Source organism: Lithobates pipiens, unplaced genomic scaffold (genome assembly GCF_037356315.1).
Source record: "Lithobates pipiens isolate NorthernLeopardFrog02 unplaced genomic scaffold, aLitPip1_a1.2 Scaffold_23, whole genome shotgun sequence".
Classification (NCBI taxonomy): Eukaryota; Metazoa; Chordata; class Amphibia; order Anura; family Ranidae; genus Lithobates; species Lithobates pipiens.
The window spans coordinates 141,960,459-141,980,038 of NW_027507785.1; the positions used below are offsets into that span (position 1 = coordinate 141,960,459).

The window sequence follows — 19,580 nt, forward strand, 5'->3', positions numbered from 1 at the left end:
GGTGAGAGAGGATGAGGAGCATTAGGAGGGCTTGGTCTTTCACATCCGACCAAGTGTTCGGCATGATGTGGCTCAACACGTCCAGCTGCCGAAAATAAGGACAAGCGTGGGAGGCACACAACACCCACTGTAACAGTGCTAGGTTCCTGCATTACAGAAACAGAACACCAGCGATAAGGGGTATCTTCAGGTGTATACTGTGCAGGAGGCACACAACACCCACTCTAACTTATGCACTGCAGATGCCTGTATTGCAAAAATTGAACACCAGTAATAAAGGGTAGCTTCAGGTGTGTACTGTGCAGGAGGCACATAACACCCACTGTAACAGTGCTAGGTTCCCAAGCAGTAAAGACACTGTCCCTGCCTATCGTCCTCTTTCCCTGACCGCCGCAACACACTATACAAGGCCGCCGCGCTGGCGGCCTTATATAGTGTGGGGTGTGTACTAAACCCCCTTGAGCTATAATTGGCCACAGGAATACTGCCTGTGGTCAATTGTGGCTCTCCTCTCAGAGGATGTCACATTTGTTCTTATTATATAGAACTTATTATGCTCCTCGTAAACTTTTTCAATTTGGCCGAACGGCCGCACGCAAGTTGCCCCCGGTGCGGGAACATGGGGGGAGACATGATGCACATGTTTTGGAGATGCCCGAAGTTGATCTCCTACTGGACGGAGGTGACAGGAACCATTGATCGGGTGTTTGGAACCTCCACCCGGATGGAGGCGAAGTATTGTCTCCTGGGATTAGTTGAAGGAGTTGGAAACCCGGGAAGCAGCCAGATGGCAGTTCTGAGATGCCTATTTCAGGCAAGGAAACTGATTGCCCAACCCTGCTTAGCCTCCAATGTTGGCAATGACTTGTTTTTTTTAGCTTGTTTCCCAAGATCACCATGTTGGCGTTTGTCAAGATGGTTGAGAGTGCCCAAAGAGATCGTCTATGGCCCCATCCCCTTGAAAGTGCCCGATCTTGTCTGATCTCGGAGGTTAAGCATTGTCGGGCCTGATTAGTAACTGGATGGAAGACCGACTGGGAATACCAGGTGCCGTATGCTTATTTCTTGATTATACATCACGGGACACAGGATCATTACATAATGGGTTATATAGGCACCTCTGGTGATTGGACACTGGTTAACTCCCGATTAAGGAGAATTCCTTCCCTATATAACCCCTCCCATATGGGAGGCACCTCATTTTTCCCTTCGCCAGTGGTGGTTGGTCACGTAAAACATGTGCTATGAAGAAAGTTCTGTGCAGGTCCCTGCGGGGGCCTAAGGGCTACAACAAACCGTATCCATATCTCGGGCCGATATTTTGACTCCCAAGATGATATGGTACCCGGGCCTCGTCATCTGAAGAAACAAGGTTTTGCCTGTAAGTCCTCTCCTATTGGAAGACTGGGCTCTGGGAAAACCAGACTTACTGTACTATTTACATAGTGGCACGAAAGTTTCTGGCAGAGTCTTTTACAGGGTCCAGGTAGGAGGTTCTTCTGAGAAGGAACCCCAAAAAAAAACCTGAAGGTTGGCACAACTCTGCCCTGCCGTGATGGGTGAAGGCTGGAATCTGTCTGTTTTCAGCAATTCCTGTGGCGAGGACAGGTAAGGGAAGTTAATCCTGTATAAATTATATTATGGATTTCTTCAGTGTAGTTGTATGTCTTACCTGGTTTCCACCACTAGGGGGAGTAAGAGCAGCCTGATGCATACTTACATGCCTTTCAGATATACACGCTCAGTGAAGCCTGGTTCTCCCAGATGACTCATGTCTCCACTGCAATCTCTGCCACAATGAAGGTAATACAGGGGTCCCACGTAGTCTGGGGGTCCCAGACAGCTCCAAAGGCAATTCCCTTCCCCCTGGATACCGGCAGTCCTCGTGCACGCGCGCCAAGCACGCTCCCGTGCTAATGGAGGAGGCAGGAGTGTGTTTGCGAGCCGCGTCGTTCGGTACTCCTGTTCTGCGCAGGCGCCAGGCGGCAGTTTTACAGCCCAGAGCGTCAGGGGGCTGTAAGTGGAGACACAGGAGCTGTGGGCAGTAAGCATCCCAAGGGATTGGATCCAGGCAAACCTAAGACACCTAGTCAGCATCAGGTTGTGTAGTTTAAGCATATATATTTATTGTGAGACTTTAAGCACAACAGTGATTGCACTTTGTACTAGTACCTCTGCTTTGTAGCTTAGGACTATGTCTCCTCGTAAGAGGGTCTCAGGGGGAGATAACAAGGACACTGGTAAGTCACCGCCTAGGTCTAGGGGTTCTAAAAATGCCTGTAGGTTACCATCCCCCCCCCTGCAAGACTGGAGTCAGCCTCACAGGATGAGTCAGTGCCCCGTCAGGATTTGCAGCCTCTCCTAATATTTCAGCCCCGGTATACATCACTGAGGACTCCCTTAGGGCTACATTGGAGGGTTTTGAAGGGAGAATCATGAATTTTATTTCAGCTTCCCTGAAAGATAGCAGGAAAAGGGGTAGATCCCCTCCCTCTACTGAGATTCCTCTTTCAGATGACACTTCTGACAATGAGGAGAGATCCCTATCTTGGGACAGGGATCTTGAGCAGTCGGATGAATCAGAGGAAGAGGAGAGAGTCCCCTCCACCCAGGCGCTCAGAAAACAGGTGCAGTATTATACTGAATTGGTGCGTACCACATTCAGAATGCCTGCTGCTGAGATCGCTACGTCCTCTGTTTCTTCCCTGGGAGTCAGGAAAATCCCACAACCTGCCTTTTCCTTTCCAATTAATCCCTTAATGGATAAATTGTTGTATGAGGATTGGGGACATCCCGATAAACTGTTTGCTCCTCCTAAAAGGTTTTCTATGCTTTATCCTCTGGAGGAAAGTTTCACCAAGAAATGGGGGGTCCCATCTGTCGATGCGGCTGTTTCTTGCGTGAATAGAAACCTGACCTGTCCTTTGGATAATGCTCAGGTATTTAAAGATCCAACTGATAAGAAGCTGGAAACATTATTAAAAGCCTCCTTTTCCATGACTGGCACTGTAGTGCAACCTACAGTCGCAGCTGTGGGGTTGTGTCAGTTCCTCAAGGAACAGGTTAAGCAGATGCTTGGCCTCCTTCCCAGTGAGGAAGTGGAGAATTATGCAGAAATACTTCAAATTCTGTGTTTCATGATTGATGCGATTTTGGATTCTGTCCAACAAGCATCTCGTTGGTCTCTCCAGTTGGTACACATGCGAAGGGCCCTATGGCTAAAGAATTGGGCAGCTGAGCTATCATGCAAGAAGTATTTGATTGGGTTCCCGTTTAAAGGGGAACGTTTGTTTGGAGAAGAATTAGACAAATTCGTCCAAAAAATTTCAGGGGGTAAATCTACTCTCCTTCCAGTCAAAAGGAGCAAACGTCCATCATTTAGGCGTTCTCTCTCTCCCAGAGCATCAAGCTCTAAGCAGTGGCGACGGCCTTCTCAACCCCCCTCTACAGGAAAGGCTCAAGGCCGGGCCCAGGGGCAGAAGAAATCCTGGGGGTGAAAGCCTGCCAAGCAGAGCCCGAAAGCTTCCTTGTGAAGGGGCGCCCCCGCTCGGCCAAGTGGGGGGAAGGCTCTTGCAGTTTGCAGAAGCCTGGCGGGAAGAGATCCGGGATGAGTGGGTGATCTCTTCGGTATCTCTGGTCTACAAGCTGGAGTTTCAGGAGATTTCACCTTCTCGCTTTCTAAGGTCAAGGATCCCCAGGGACCCAGTAAAGCACAGACCGCTATTTCTGGCCTTAGATCACTTACTATCCCAGGGGGTGATAGTAGAAGTGGACCCAAAAGAACAGGGTTCAGGGTTTTACTCGAATCTCTTCACCGTTCCAAAGCCAAATGGAAGTGTCAGACCTATCCTGGATCTGAAGGATCTGAACCGTTTTTTACGCATCCGGTCCTTCTGAATACAGTCAATTCGCACTGTGGTCTCCTCCCTGCAAGGGGGAGAGTTTATGGCATCAATAGACATCAAGGATGCATATCTCCATGTGCCAATTTTTCCCGCACACCAAAAGTATCTAAGGTTCGCGGTAGAGCGGCGCCATTTTCAATTTGTGGCCTTGCCGTTCGGGCTAGCTATGGCCCCTCGAGTCTTCACAAAGATTCTGGACCCTCTCTTGGCAAACCTAAGAGCTCAGGGTATAGCCGTCATGGCTTATCTAGACGATTGGCTTCTCATAGAGAAAACAGTAGCGCTCCTGAACCACAGTGTTACCAGAACGCTAGAACAGCTGGAACGCCTAGGTTGGATTATAAACCTAGAAAAGTCGTCCCTACAGCCTGCTACCAGGTTGGAATACCTGGGTATGGTTATCGACACTGCTCAGGGCAAGGTGTTTCTACCAAGGCCAAAAGCCTTGGCCATTGGGGATCTGGTGCGCCTAATTCTGGGCAGAAGATCTTCCCCCATTCGGTTGTGCATGAGACTGTTAGGGAAAATGGTCGCCTCCTTTGAGGCCGTTCCATTCGCCCAGTTCCACTCAAGGCCTCTGCAAAGATGCATCCTTGCGGCTTGGAACAGGAAGCCCCAGTCCTTGGATCTTCCTATGCGTCTATCCCCAGGGACACGCAAGAGTCTCGTCTAATGAGTCTAAGAGTCTCGTTACAAACCGAGAATTTGCTGAAAGGCAAAACTTTTCTTCCTCTTCCATGGAAGATTATTATGACAAATGGCAGCCTGACAGGCTGGGGAGCAGTGTTGGAGGAGACGTGCTCGCAGTGGAAATGGTCTGCAATCGAGAAGCTATTGCTCATAAATGTCTTGGAGATCCGGGCAGTTTATATGGCTCTCATAAACTGGTCTTTCAGACTACGGGGTCTCCCTGTTTGGGTTCAGTCCGACAATGCCACAGCAGTGGCCTATATCAATCACCAGGGCGGTACCAGGAGTCTGGTTGCGCAAAAAGAGGTGAATCGCATACTTGTCTGGGCAGAAAGGCATGTTCCATGCCTTTCTGCAGTCTTCATTCCAGGAGTGGAAAATTGGCAGGCGGATTTTCTGCGCCACCAGCAGTTGTGCCCAGGAGAATGGGCTCTGCACCCCGACGTGTTTTGGAACATATGTCGCAGGTGGGGTACTCCAGACGTAGATCTGTTTGCGTCCAGGTTCAACAGAAAACTGGACAAATTTGTGTCAAGGACAAGAGGTACACTCGCTCAGGGGTCGGATGCTCTGACAGTTCCCTGGGATCAGTACAATTTGATTTATGCCTTCCCCCCGTGCCTGCTTCTGTTGCGGTTCCTGGGAAGAGTCAAGAGGGAAACAAAGTCGGTTCTTTTGGTAGCCCCTTGCTTTGCCCAGGCGACCGTGGTACGCAGAGATCATGAAGTTGGCAGTAGGCAGGCCGTGGATCCTCCCTCTCCAGCCAGATCTGCTCTCACAGGGTCCTGCTTTACACAGTCCTGCTTCACACAGTCTGAATTTGACGGTTTGGCTGCTGAGACCCACATTCTGAGAGACCGTGGGCTTTTCGTTGCCAGTCCTTTCTATTCTGGTCAATGCCAGAAAGCCGGCCTCCAGGCTTATTTACTACAAAATCTGGAGGGCATATGTTTCCTGTTGTGAACTCAGGAAATGTCATCCTAGAAAGTATGTCATTAGCAGGATCTTGGCCTTCCTCCAGTCAGGCCTAGAAATGAATTTGGCCGTAAGCACTATCAAGGTGCATATTTCGGCCTTGTCAGTGTTTTTTCAGAAACCACTTGCATCGCATTCCCTGGTGCGGGCTTTCATCCAGGGGGCTATGCGGATAAGGCCGCCAGTCAAACCTCCGGTATGCCCATGGGATCTGAATTTGGTTCTCTCAGCTTTGCAGGGGCAACCTTTTGAACCTTTGCATCAGGCTTCGTTAGTTCTTTTGACTAAAAAATTGGTTTTCTTGGTAGCCATATCCACGGCTAGAAGAGTGTCAGAACTAGCAGCTCTCTCCAGTAAAGAACCGTATCTAATTATTCATAAGGACCGGGTGGTAATGCGTCCCAACAGGTCCTTTCTGCCTAAGGTGGTTTCAGGATTCCATTTGAATCAAGATGTAAGCCTACCATCCTTTTTTCCGGACCCACAGTCCGCAGAAGAAGAATCTTTGCACACTTTGGATGTGGTAAGGGCAAGGCCTATAGTGTTAAAGGGAAGATCCCTCCTTTTCAAGTGAAAGCGCACTCAACTAGGGCTGTAAGTGCTTCTTGGGCAGTGCATCACCAGGCCTCCCTGGCTCAGATCTGTAAGGCTGCAACTTGGTCAACAGTCCACACATTCACCAGATTCTATCAGGTGGATGTCAGAGGGCAAGAGGATATCGCCTTTGGGCGCAGTGTACTGTAGGTTGCAGTTTAGGTCCTCCGGTCCTTGGCGGTCTATATATTATGATCTGTGTCTCCCTCCCCTCAATCTGAGCATTGCTTTGGGACATCCCACTATGTAATGAAGCTCCTGTGTCCCGTGATGTATGATCAAGAAAATAGGATTTTTATATACAGCTTACCTGTAAAATCCTTTTCTTGAGAGTACATCACGGGACACAGGGCTCCCACCCCTCTTGGGTTTTACGTGGTTTCCTATTGCTTTGCTACAAAACTGAGGTGCCTCCCATATGGGAGGGGTTATATAGCGGAGGAATTTTCCTTAATTGGGGGTTAACCAGTGTCCAATCACCAGAGGTGCCTATATAACCCACTATGTAATGAAGCTCCTGTGTCCCGTGATGTACTCTCAAGAAAAGGATTTTACAGGTAAGCTGTATATAAAAATCCTATTTTTTATGTTGTTGGCGTTGACCTGTTTTTTTTTGCTTGTTTCCCAAGATGACCATCTTAGCGTTTGTCAAGAGGGTGAGAGTGCCCAAAGAAAGTGCCTACGGCCAAATCACCCTGAAAGTGCCCAATCTTGTCTGATCTCGGAGGCTAAGCATTGTCGGGCCTGATTAGTAACTGGAGGGGAGACCGACTGGGAATACCAGGTACCGTAGGCTTCTTTTTATGCTGTTGGCGTTGACATGTTTTTTTTTTCCGCTTGTTTCCCAAGGTGACCATCTTGGCATTTGTCAAGAGGGCTGAGAGAGCCCAAAGAAATCTCCTACGGCCACATCACCCTGAAAGCGCCTGATCTCATCTGATCTCAGAGGCTAAGCAGGGTCCGGTCTGGATAGTACCTAATTACAGGTGCCGTAGGAATCTTTTTATATTGTTGGCTTTGACCTGTTTTTTTTCCGCTTGTTTCCCAAGGTGACCATTTTAGCATCTGTCAAGAGTTTTGAGTATGTCCCGAAGCGTTCGCCTTAGGCCACATCACCCTGAAAGCGCCCGATCTCAGAGGCTAAGCAGGGTCAGGGTCAGATGGGAGCCCGCCAGGGTCTATGTTGTTGGCGTTGACCTGTTTTTTTTTTACTTTTTTCCCAAGATGACCATCTTGGCATTTATCAAGAGGGTTGAGAGTGTCTGAATAGAACACCTATGGCCACATCACATTGAAAGCGCACAATCTCATCTGATCTCAGAGGCCTAGCAGTGTACGGCCTGGTTAATACCTGTATGGGAGACCATCTGTGAATACCAGGTGCCGTAGGCTTCTTTTTATGTTGTTGGTGTTGACCTGTTTATTTTCGCTTGTTTCCCAAGTTGACCATCTTGGCGTTTAACAAGAGGGTCGAGAGTGCCCAAAGAGATCACCTACGGCCCCATCACCCTGAAAGCACCCGATCTTGTCTGATCTCGGAGGCTAAGCAGTGTCGGGCCTGGTTAATACCAGGATAGGAGAATGTCTGGGAATAACAGGTGCCGTAGGCTTCTTTTTATGTTATTGGCCTTGACCTGTTTTTTTTTTTTCACTTGTTTCCCAAGGTGACCATCTTGGCATTTGTCAAGAGGGTTGAGAGTGTCCGAAGAGATCACCTACGGCCCCATCACCCTGAAAGCGCCCAATCTCGTCTGATCTCGGAGGCTAAACAGTGTCAGGCCTGGTTAGTACCTGGATGGGAGACCGCCTGGGAATACCAGGTGCCATAGGCTTCTTTTTATGTTGTTGGCTTTGACCTGTTTTTTTCGCTTGTTTCTGAAGGCGACCATCTTGGCGTTTGTCAAGAGGGTTGGGCGTGTCTTGAGGAGAATGCTTATGGCCACATCACCCTGAAAGCATCCGATCTCGTCTGATTTCAGAGGCTAAGCAGTGTCAGGCCTGGTTAGTACCTGGATGGGAGACTGCCTGGGAAGACCAGGTGCCATAGAAGGATGTGGCCTGGTTAGTGTCTTGATTGGGAGATCGCCTGGGAATACCGGATGCCGTAGGCTTCTTTTTATGTTGTTGGCTTTGACCTGTTTTTTTTAGCTTTTTTCCCAAGGTGAGCATCTTGGCTTTTGTCAAGAGGCTTCAGAGTGCCCAAAGAGAGTGCCTACGGCCAAATCACCCTGAGAGAGCCCAATCTCATCTGATCTTGGAGGCTAAGCAGCGATGGGCCTGGTTAGTACCTGGACGGGAGACAGCCTGGGAATACCAGGTGCCGTAGGATTCTCATTAAGTTGTCGGCGTTGACCTGTTTTTTTTCCCTTTTTTTCCCAAGGTGACCATCTTGCCATTTGTCAAGAGGGTTGAGAGTGCACAAAGAAATTTCCTACGGGCACAACACCCTGAAAGCACCCAATCTCGTCTGGTCTCAGAGGCTATGCAGGGTTGGGCCTGGTTTGTACCTGGATGGGAGACCGCCTGGGTTTTCCAGATGCCGCAGGCTTCTTTTTATGTTGTTGGTGTTGACCTGTTTTTTTTCGCTTGTTTCCCGAAGTGATCATCTTGGCATTTGTCAAGAGGGTAGAGAGTGCTTAAAGAGATCGCTTACAGCAGCATCACCCTAAAAGCACCCTATCTCTTCTGATCTTGGAGGCTAAGAAGGGTTGGGCCTAGTTAGTACTTGAATGGAAGATGGCCTTGGAATACCAGGTGCCGTATTCTTCTTTTCATGTTGTTGGCGTTGACCTGTTTTTTTTCGCTTGTTTCCCAGGGTGACTATCTTGCCATTTTTCAAGAGGGATGAGAGTGCCCAAAGAGATTGCCCATGGGCACATCACCGTGAAAGCACCCAATCTCCTCTGATCTCAGAGGCTAGAAAGGGTCGTGCCTTGTTAATACCTGGATGGGAGACCACCTGGGAATACTTACTGGGCTAATACTGGGCTTCTTTTTATGTTATTGGCGTTGACTTGATTTTTTGTTTGCTTCCCAAGGTGACCATCTTGGCGTTTGTCAAGAGGGTTGAGCGTGCCTGAAAAAAATCTACTATGGCTGCATCACCCTGAAAGAGCCCAATCTCATTTGATCTCAGAGGCTAAGCAGGGTTGGGACCTGGTTAGTACCAGGATGTGAGACCGCCTGGGATTTCTCAATGCCATAGGCTTTTTTTTAAGTTGTTGCTTGATTCCCAAGGTGACCATCTTGGCGCTTGTCAAGAGGGTTGAAAGTGCCTGAAGGGATTGCCTACGGGCACATCACCCTGAAAGCACCCGGGAATACCAGGTGTCATAGGCTTCTTTTTATGTTGTTGGCGTTGACCTGTTTTTTTTTAGCTTGTTTCCCAAGGTCACCATCTTGGTGTTTGTCAAGAGGGTTGAGAGTGCCTGAAGAGATTGCCTATGGCCACATTACTCTGAAAGCACCCAATCTTGTCTGATCTTGGAGGCTAAGAAGAGTCAGGCCTGGTTAGTACTGGGAGACCACCTGGGAATACCAGTTATTGTAGGCTTCTTTTTATGTTGTTGGCGTTGATTAGTTTGTTTTTTTCCGCTTGTTTGCCAAGGTGACCATCTTGGCATTTGTCAAGGGGGTTGAGAGTGCCCAAAGAGATCGCTTACAGCAGCATCACCCTGAAAAAGCCCTATCTCTTCTCATCTCTGAGGCTAAGAAGGGTTGGGCCTAGTTAGTACCTGGATGGGAGATGGCGTTGGAATACCAGGTGCCGTATTCTTCTTTTTATGTTGTTGACATTGACCTGTCTTTTTTCGCTTGTTTCTCAAGGTGACTATCTTGGCATTTGTCAAGAGGATTGAGAGTGCCCAAAGAGATTGCATATGGGCACATAAGCCTGAAAGCGCCCGATCTCCTCTGATCTCAGAGGCTAAACAGGGTTGGGCCTTGCTAGTACCTGGATTGGAGACCACCTGGGAATACTAGGTGCTGTAGGCTTCTTTTTATGTTGTTGGCGTTGATTTGTTTTTGTTTTGTTTGTTTACCAAGGTGACCATCTTGGTGTTTGTCAAGAGGGTTGAGAGTGCCTGAAGAGCTTGCCTATGGCCACATAACCCTGAAAGCACCAGATCTCCTCTGATCTCAGAGACTAAACAGGGTCGGGCCTTGTTAATACCTGGATGGGAGACCACAAGAAGTCTACAGCACCTAGTATTCCCAATACTAGGTGCTGTAGACTTCTTCTTATGTTGTTGGCGTTAACTTGTTTTTTTTTGTTTGTTTCCCAAAGTGACCATCTTGGCGTTAGTCAAGAGGGTTGAGAGTGCCTGAAGAAATCTCCTACGGCCACATCACCCTGAAAGAGCCCAATCTCATCTGATCTCAGAGGCTAAGCAGGGTTGGGACCAGTTTAATCCCTGGATGGGAGACCGCCTGGGATTTCCAGATGCCATAGGCTTCTTGTTATGTTGTTGCTGTTGACCTATTTTTTTCCGCTTGTTCCCAAGGTGACCATCTTGGCATTTGTCAAGAGAGTTGAAAGTGCCTGAAGATATTGGCTACAGCCACATCACCCTGAATCTGTTCCATCTCATCTGATCTTGGAGGCTAAGCAGGGTTGGGCCTGGTTAATGCCTGGATGGGAGACCGCCTGGGAATACCAGTTGTCGTAGGCTTCTTTTTTTTTTCTCCAAACAGGGGAAGACGGTCCCCAGAGTACATAATGCAACAGAGAAATACAGAGCAAAAAGCAGCTGAACAATACTTGATACAGGTATATTCGCAAATGTGAGTCTGCCTTCCATCAATCATAATGATTCAAGGCACGGATAAAGTACAAGAATTTTTGTGTTATGCATCGGATCTCTGTCCAGAAGTCCACCAAGCTGGGGCAGGACCAAAAAATGTGGAGCAACGTGCCCTCTTCTTCTCCACACCTCCAGCATAAGTTCGAGGAAGAGGGGAATTATTTATGCAGCTTTGATGGTGTCAAATACCACCTGGTGAGAAGTTTAAAGTTTCTATCTTCGTGCACAGCGAGGTTTTGAGAGCCAAAGTGATAATGCGTTGTCTCTGTGCTGGGGAAAACGAGCAATTAAGGTCCTTTTCCCAGTTGGACAGACAGGTTAAGTGTGGGTGATCTGTTTGAGAGAGAATGTGGACCAAAGGGCCTTCGCTCCTGCATAGAGTCTCAAACTCCATCTGAGGGCGGGCGAAAGTTTGAGCATTGGGGATGGAATGGAGAAAATGATGTTGTTGCGCCGCTCTCCAAAAAGGCAGTTGGAAAAGCCCTGTGGGATCTGTTAGGGTTGAGAAAGAAGGCCATTTTCCATCAATGACGAATTTAGACGCATTGGTCTAGGTTGGAATTTCTAAGTGGGTCCCCGGTTCAACGTTCGGATGGTCACGTATAGGGAATAGGGGGGAAGTCAAAGACGTGAGTGTGTTTTGGGTAGCGATCAGTTGACTGACTTTCAATGAAGCCCCTATAGTGGGATGTGACGTCAATTCTGTGGGTAAATCCTTATAGCACCACATGGCGCTTCTTAGCGGAATTCGGGAGTGAGATTGTCCTAGTTGCACCCAGAGCTTAGAAAGTTTGTTTCCATTCCAGTCCAATACACACCCCAGATGGGAGGCCAGGTAGTAGCATCGCAAGTCAGGGAGAACCAACCCTCCCTGTTGTTTAGACAATGTCAGCTGTGACCACTTAAGTCTGGGATTTTTGTGGTCCCAGTTAAATTGAGTGAGCAGGGATTGAGCTTGCTTAAAAAACGGGACTGGACTCTGGATCAGAAGAGCTTGGAAAAGATAGGTACATTTAGGGAGTATGTTCATTTTTTTTTGTCAATTAACTTTTTATTGTTTCCAACAATGCATTACACATCATGTCGCATTACATTAGAATAGTTCCACAAGAAAGAAAATGAGCAAACTATGGGATCTTCCGCCCTTCGATCCACAGGCAGCCCTCTGGAACAGGCATAGATCTGGCCAAATAGACTCCCCCCCGATCAACCAGGCCAACACTGGATACAAGAGTATAGCGCCAACCGTCACATTAGCCAGCGAGAGATCCCAATATCTATATGCTTAGATCTACAAATATTTCACTCGTGTGCGGTCTCGGCAGCGAATCACAGCTGGTCCTCCCGAAGTTTCCATGGGCTCCAAACCACGTCATGAGCCTCTATCCGGTCCTGTATCCTGGCGGTCATCCTCTCCATCAATTCCACGTCTCTAATTCTAGTATGGAGCACGTCTAGGGTGGGAGGCTGTACTTTTTTCCAATGCAGGGCAATGAGACACCTCGCCGCTGTCAGGATATGTCTCGACAGTTTCTTTCGGGACTTTGTCAATTTGGGAAAGGGGATGCCCAGCAGGAAAGTCTTATGCCCCGTACACACGAGAGGGATTAAGTCTGACAGACTTCCGACGGAGTTCTAGCGGAGTTCCGCCGGAGTTCTGGCGGACTTTTCGACCGAACGGACTTGACCACACACCATCACACCAAACTCCGACGGAGTCGAACGTGATGACGTACGACTGGATTCGACGTAGGAAGTTCATAGACAGTAGCCAATAGCTGCCCTAGCGTCGGTTTTAGTCCGTCGGAGTAGCACACACACGAGCGGATTTTTCGAAGGGGACCGGGTCCGGCGGAGTTCCGTCTGGAAAATTTGAAGCATGCTTCATTTCTAAAGTCCGTCAGACTTTAGCAAAGCTAAAGTCCGTTGCAGCCCACACACGATCGGATAGTCTGACGGACTCAGTCCGTCGGAGTTTGGATGTCGAAAAGTCCGCTCGTGTGTACGGGGCATTAGGGTCTAATGTCACTTGCTGATCTAGTACAGTAGTCAAGAGGCGCTGGACCTCTTCCCAGAAGGGAACCACGAGGGGGCACCGCCAGTAAATGTGGAACAATGTTCCCCTGTGGGCCTGGCATCTCCAGCATCTGTCGGATGAGGCGGGATAGATGGCATGTAAAACGTCCGGGGTCATATACCAAAAAAATAAAATTTTATACGCATTCTCCCGGGACAGTGTGCACATCGAGCTTTTCGAGGCCTGGGACCATATCAACTGCCACTGCTCCTCCGTAATCTCCTCACCCAACGCCTCCTCCCACTTGCATATAGGTATGGTTGCCTTTCAAAGCTTTAGGGGGAGCGTTGATTATTTTATAGATGGTTGATACCAATCCCCTTTGGGCCGAGCCCGCTAGGATCACAGTCTCAAATGCGGAGGGTGGAGAAAAGCGCAGGTCAGAAGATATGGTCTGGGCGTAATGTCGTATCTGTAAATAACTATAAAAACTCTGTCGTGGGAGATCAAATTTAGATTGAAGGTCGGCATAAGACAACAGCCTCCACGACCTAGGATCCACCAGGGATTAACAAGGCCCGACCCTGTTTAGTCTCTGAGATCAGACGAGATCTGGTGCTTTCAGGGTTATGTGGCCATAGGCAAGCTCTTCAGGCACTCTCAACCCTCTTGACAAACACCAAGATGGTCACCTTGGTAAACAAACAAAACAAAAACAAGTCAACGCCAACAACATAAAAAGAAGCCTACAGCACCTAGTATTCCCAGGTTGTCTCCAATCCAGGTACTAGCAAGGCCCAACCCTGTTTAGCCTCTGAGATCAGAGGAGATCGGGCGCTTTCAGGGTTATGTGCCCATATGCAATCTCTTTGGGCACTCTCAACCCTCTTGACAAATGCCAAGATAGTCACCTTGAGATACAAGCGAAAAAAGACAGGTCAATGTCAACAACATAAAAAGAAGAATACGGCACCTGGTATTCCAACGCCATCTCCCATCCAGGTACTAACTAGGCCCAACCCTTCTTAGCCTCAGAGATGAGAAGAGATAGGGCTTTTTCAGGGTGATGCTGCTGTAAGCGATCTCTTTGGGCACTCTCAACCCTCTTGACAAATGCCAAGATGGTCACCTTGGGAAACAAGCGAAAAAAAAAAAAAGGAATCAACGCCAACAACATAAAAAGAAGCTTACAATAACTGGTATTCCCAGGTGGTCTCCCATCCAGGTACTAACCAGGCCTGACTCTTCTTAGCCTCCAAGATCAGACAAGATTGGGTGCTTTCAGAGTGATGTGGCCATAGGCAATCTCTTCTGGCACTCTCAACCCTCTTGACAAACACCAAGATGGTGACCTTGGGAAACAAGCTAAAAAAAAACAGGTCAACGCCAACAACATAAAAAGAAGCCTACGACACCTGGTATTCCCAGGTGGTCTCCCATCCACGTACTAACAAGGCCAGACTCTTCTTAGCCTCCAACATCAAACGAGATCAGGTGCTTTCAGGGTGATGTGCCCGTAGGCAATCCCTTCAGGCACTTTCAACCCTCTTGACAAACGCCAAGATGGTCACCTTGGGAAACAAGCAAAAAAAAACTAAGTCAATGCCAACAACTTAAAAAAAAAAGCATATGGCATTGAGAAATCCCAGGCGGTCTCCCATCCAGGTACTAACCAGGCCCGACACTGTTTAGCCTCCGAGATCAGACAAGATTGGGTGCTTTCATGGTGATGGGGCCGTAGGTGATCTCTTTGGGCACTCTCAACCCTCTTGACAAATGCCAAGATGGTCACCTTGGGAAACAAGTGAAAAAAGAAACCAGGTCAAGGCCAATAACATAAAAAGAAGCCTACGGCACCTGTTATTCCCAGACGTTCTCCCGTACTGGTATTAACCAGGCCTGACACTGCTTCGCCTCCGAGATCAGACAAGATTGGGTGCTTTCAGGGTGATGGGGCCGTAGGTGGTCTCTTTGGGCACTCTGGACCCTCTTGTTAAAAGCCAAGATGGTCACCTTGGGAAACAAGCGAAAATAAACAGGTCAACACCAACAACATAAAAAGAAGCCTACGGCACCTGGTATTCACAGATGGTCTCCCATACAGGTATTAACCAGGCCGTACACTGCTAGGCCTCTGAGATCAGATGAGATTGTGCGCTTTCAGGGTGATGTGGCCATAGGTGTTCTATTCAGACACTCTCAACCCTCTTAACAAATGCCAAGATGGTCATCTTGGGAAACAAGTGAAAAAAAACAGGTCAACGCCAACAACATAGACCCTGGCGGTCTCCCATCTGGCCCTGACCCTGCTTAGCCTCTGAGATCGGGCGCTTTCAGGGTGATGGGGCCTTAGGCAAACGCTTTGGGACATACTCAAAACTCTTGACAGATGCTAAAATGGTCACCTTGGGAAACAAGCGAAAAAAAACAGGTCAAAGCCAACAATATAAAAAGATTCCTACGGCACCTGTAATTAGGTACTATCCAGGCTGGACCCTGCTTAACCTCTGAGATCAGATAAGATCGGGGGCTTTCAGGGTGATGTGGCCGTAGGAGATTTCTTTGGGCTCTCTCAGCCCTCTTGACAAATGCCAAGATGGTCACCTTGGGAAACAAGCGGAAAAAAAAAACATGTCAACGCCAGCAACATAAAAAGAAGCCTACGGCACCTGGTATTCCCAGTCGGTCTCCCTTCCAGTTACTAATCAGGCCCGACAATGCTTAGCCTCCGAGATCAGACAAGATCGGGCACTTTCAGGGTGATTTGGCCGTAGGCACTTTCTTTGGGCACTCTCACCCTCTTGACAAACGACAAGATGGTCATCTTGGGAAACAAGCAAAAAAAAACAGGTCAACGCCAACAACATAAAAAATAGGATTTTTATATACAGCTTACCTGTAAAATCCTTTTCTTGAGAGTACATCACGGGACACAGAAGCTTCATTACATAGTGGGTTATATAGGCACCTCTGGTGATTGGACACTGGTTAACCCCCAATTAAGGAGAATTCCTCCCCTATATAACCCCTTCCATATGGGAGGCACCTCAGTTTTGTAGCAAAGCAATAGGAAACCACGTAAAACCCAAGAGGGGTGGGAGCGCTGTGTCCCGTGATGTACTCTCAAGAAAAGGATTTTACAGGTAAGCTGTATATAAAAATCCTATTTTCTTGATCATACATCACGGGACACAGGAGCTTCATTACATAGTGGGATGACCCAAAGCAATGCTCAGATTCAGGGGAGGGAGACACAGATCATAATATATAGACCGCCAAGGACCGAAGGACCTAAACTGCAGCCTACAGTACACTGCGCCCAAAGGCGATATCCTCTTGCCCTCTGACATCCACCTGATAAAATCTGGTGAATGTGTGGACTGATAACCAAGTTGCAGCCTTACAGATCTGAGCCAGGGAGGCCTGGTGATGCACTGCCCAAGAAGCACTTACAGCCCTAGTTGAGTGCGCTTTCACTAACGAAGCCTGATGCAAAGGTTCAAAAGGTTGCCCCTGCAAAGCTGAGAGAACCAAATTCAGATCCCATGGGCATACCGGAGGTTTGACTGGCAGCCTTATCCTCATAGCCCCCTGGATGAAAGCCCGCACCAGGGAATGTGATGCAAGTGGTTTCTGAAAAAACACTGACAAGGACGAAATATGCACCTTGATAGTGCTTACGGCCAAATTAATTTCTAGGCCTAACTGGAGGAAGGCCAAGATCCTGCTAATGACATACTTTCTAGGATGACATTCCCTGAGTTCACAACAGGAAACATATGCCCTCCAGATTTTGTAGTAAATAAGCCTGGAGGCCGGCTTTCTGGCATTGACCAGAGTAGAAAGGACTGGCCCCGAAAGCCCACGGTCTCTCAGAATGTGGGTCTCAGCAGCCAAACCGTCAAATTCAGACTGTGTAAAGCAGCATGGTAAATTGGACCCTGTGAGAGCAGATCTGGCCGGAGAGGGAGGATCCACAGCCTGCCTACTGCCAACTTCATGATCTCTGCGTACCACGGTCGCCTGGGCCAAGCCAGGGCTACCAAAAGAAGTGACTTTGTTTCCCTCTAGACTCTTCCCAGGAACCGCGGCAGAAGCGGGCACGGGGGGAAGGTATAAATCAAATTGTACTGATCCCAGGGAACTGTCAGAGCATTCGACCCCTGAGCGAGTGTATCTCTTGTCCTTGACACGAATTTGTCCAGTTTTCTGTTGAACCTGGACGCAAACAGATCTACGTCTGGAGTACTCCACCTGCGACATATGTTCCAAAACACGTCGGGGTGCAGAGCCCATTCTCCTAGGCACAACTGCTGGCGGCGCAGAAAATCTGCCTGCAAATTTTCCACTCCTGGAATGAAGACTGCAGAAAGGCATGGAACATTCCTTTCTGCCCAGACAAGTATGCGATTCACCTCTTTTTGCGCAACCAGACTCCTGGTACCACCCTGGTGATTGATATAGGCCATTGTCGGACTGAACTCGAACAGGGAGACCCCGTAGTCTGAAAGAACAGTTTATGAGAGCCATATAAACTGCCTGGATCTCCAAGACATTTATGGGCAATAGCTTCTGGATCACAGACCATTTCCACTGCGAGCACGTCTCCTCCAACACTGCTCCCCAGCCTGTCAGGCTGCCATTTGTCATAATAATCTTCCATGGAAGAGGAAGAAAAGTTTTGCCTTTCAGCAAATTCTCGGTTTGTAACGAGACTCTTAGACTCGTTAGACGAGACTCTTGCGTGTCCCTGGGGATAGACGCATAGGAAGATCCAAGGACTGGGGCTTCCTGTTCCAAGCCGCAAGGATGCATCTTTGCAGAGGCCTTGAGTGGAACTGGGCGAATGGAATGGCCTCGAAGGAGGCGACCATTTTCCCTAACAGTCTCATGCACAACCGAATGGGGGAAGATCTTCTGCCCAGAATTAGGCGCACCAGATCCCCAATGGCCAAGGCTTTTGGCCTTGGTAGAAACACCTTGCCCTGAGCAGTGTCGATAACCATACCCAGGTATTCCAACCTGGTAGCAGGCTGTAGGGACGACTTTTCTAGGTTTATAATCTAACCAAGGCGTTCCAGCTGTTCTATTGTTCTGGTAACACTGTGGTTCAGGAGCGCTACTGTTTTCTCTATGAGAAGCAAATCGTCTAGATAAGCCATGACGGCTATACCCTGAGCTCTTAGGTTTGCCAAGAGAGGGTCCAGAATCTTTGTGAAGACTCGAGGGGCCGTAGCTAGCCCGAATGGCAAGGCCACAAATTGAAAATGGCGCCGCTCTACCGCGAACCTTAGATACTTTTGGTGTGCGGGAAAAATTGGCACATGGAGATATGCATCCTTGATGTCTATTGATGCCATAAACTCTCCCCCTTGCAGGGAGGAGACCACAGTGCGAATTGACTGTGTTCAGAAGGACCGGATGCGTAAAAAACGGTTCAGATCCTTCAGATCCAGGATAGGTCTGACACTTCCATTTGGCTTTGGAACGGTGAAGAGATTCGAGTAAAACCCTGAACCCTGTTCTTTTGGGTCCACTTCTACTATCACCCCCTGGGATAGTAAGTGATCTAAGGCCAGAAATAGAGGTCTTTGCTTTACTGGGTCCCTGGGGATCCTTGACCTTAGAAAGCGAGAAGGTGGAATCTCCTGAAACTCCAGCTTGTAGCCCAGGGATACCAAAGAGACCACCCACTCGTCCCGGATCTCTTCCCGCCAGGCTTCTGCAAACTGCAGGAGCCTTCCCCCCACTTGGCCGAGCGGGGGCGCCCCTTCACAAGGAAGCTTTCGGGCTCTGCTTGGCAGGCTTTTGCCCCCAGGATTTCTTCTGCCCCTGGGCCCGGCCTTGAGCCTTTCCTGTAGAGGGGGGTTGAGAAGGCCGTCGCCACTGCTTAGAGCTTGATGCTCCGGGAGAGAGAGAACGCCTAAATGATGGACGTTTGCTCCTTTTGACTGGAAGGAGAGTAGATTTACCCCCTGAAATTTTTTGGACGAATTTGTCTAATTCTTCTTTAAACAAACGTTCCCCTTTAAACGGGAACCCAATCAAATGCTTCTTGCATGATAGCTCAGCTGCCCAATTCTTTAGCCATAGGGCCCTTCGCATGTGTACCAACAGGAGAGACAAACGAGATGCTTGTTGGACAGAATCCAAAATCGCATCAATCATGAAACACAGAATTTGAGGTATTTCTGCATAATTCTCCACTTCCTCACTGGGAAGGAGGCCAAGCATCTGCTTAACCTGTTCCTTGAGGAACTGACACAACCCCACAGCTGCGACTGTAGGTTGCACTACAGTGCCAGTCATGGAAAAGGAGGCTTTTAATAATGTTTCCAGCTTCTTATCAGTTGGATCTTTAAATACCTGAGCATTATCCAAAGGACAGGTCAGGTTTCTATTCATGCAAGAAACAGTTGCATCGACAGATGGGACCCCCCATTTCTTGGTGAAACTTTCCTCCAGAGGATAAAGCATAGAAAACCTTTTAGGAGGAGCAAACAGTTTATCGGGATGTCCCCAATCCTCATACAACAATTTATCCATTAAGGGATTAATTGGAAAGGAAAAGGCAGGTTGTGGGATTTTCCTGACTCC

General features: G+C 48.5%; 10 pseudogenes; 7 read left to right on the forward strand and 3 right to left on the reverse strand.

The window, feature by feature from the left end:
• The first annotated feature begins 940 nt into the window (after nt 1-940).
• On the forward strand, nt 941-1,059 carry LOC143929120 (5S ribosomal RNA; annotated as a pseudogene).
• Nucleotides 1,060-6,841: 5,782 nt separating this feature from the next.
• Nucleotides 6,842-6,960, forward strand: LOC143929101 (5S ribosomal RNA; annotated as a pseudogene).
• A 695-nt stretch (nt 6,961-7,655) lies between these two features.
• LOC143928801 (5S ribosomal RNA) lies at nt 7,656-7,774 on the forward strand (annotated as a pseudogene).
• Nucleotides 7,775-7,877: 103 nt separating this feature from the next.
• On the forward strand, nt 7,878-7,996 carry LOC143928723 (5S ribosomal RNA; annotated as a pseudogene).
• Nucleotides 7,997-8,095: 99 nt separating this feature from the next.
• LOC143928988 (5S ribosomal RNA) lies at nt 8,096-8,214 on the forward strand (annotated as a pseudogene).
• Nucleotides 8,215-8,374: 160 nt separating this feature from the next.
• On the forward strand, nt 8,375-8,493 carry LOC143928764 (5S ribosomal RNA; annotated as a pseudogene).
• A 1,110-nt stretch (nt 8,494-9,603) lies between these two features.
• On the forward strand, nt 9,604-9,717 carry LOC143929111 (5S ribosomal RNA; annotated as a pseudogene).
• A 4,009-nt stretch (nt 9,718-13,726) lies between these two features.
• LOC143928937 (5S ribosomal RNA) lies at nt 13,727-13,845 on the reverse strand (annotated as a pseudogene).
• A 322-nt stretch (nt 13,846-14,167) lies between these two features.
• On the reverse strand, nt 14,168-14,286 carry LOC143928870 (5S ribosomal RNA; annotated as a pseudogene).
• A 1,354-nt stretch (nt 14,287-15,640) lies between these two features.
• Nucleotides 15,641-15,759, reverse strand: LOC143928731 (5S ribosomal RNA; annotated as a pseudogene).
• Nucleotides 15,760-19,580: the final 3,821 nt, after the last annotated feature.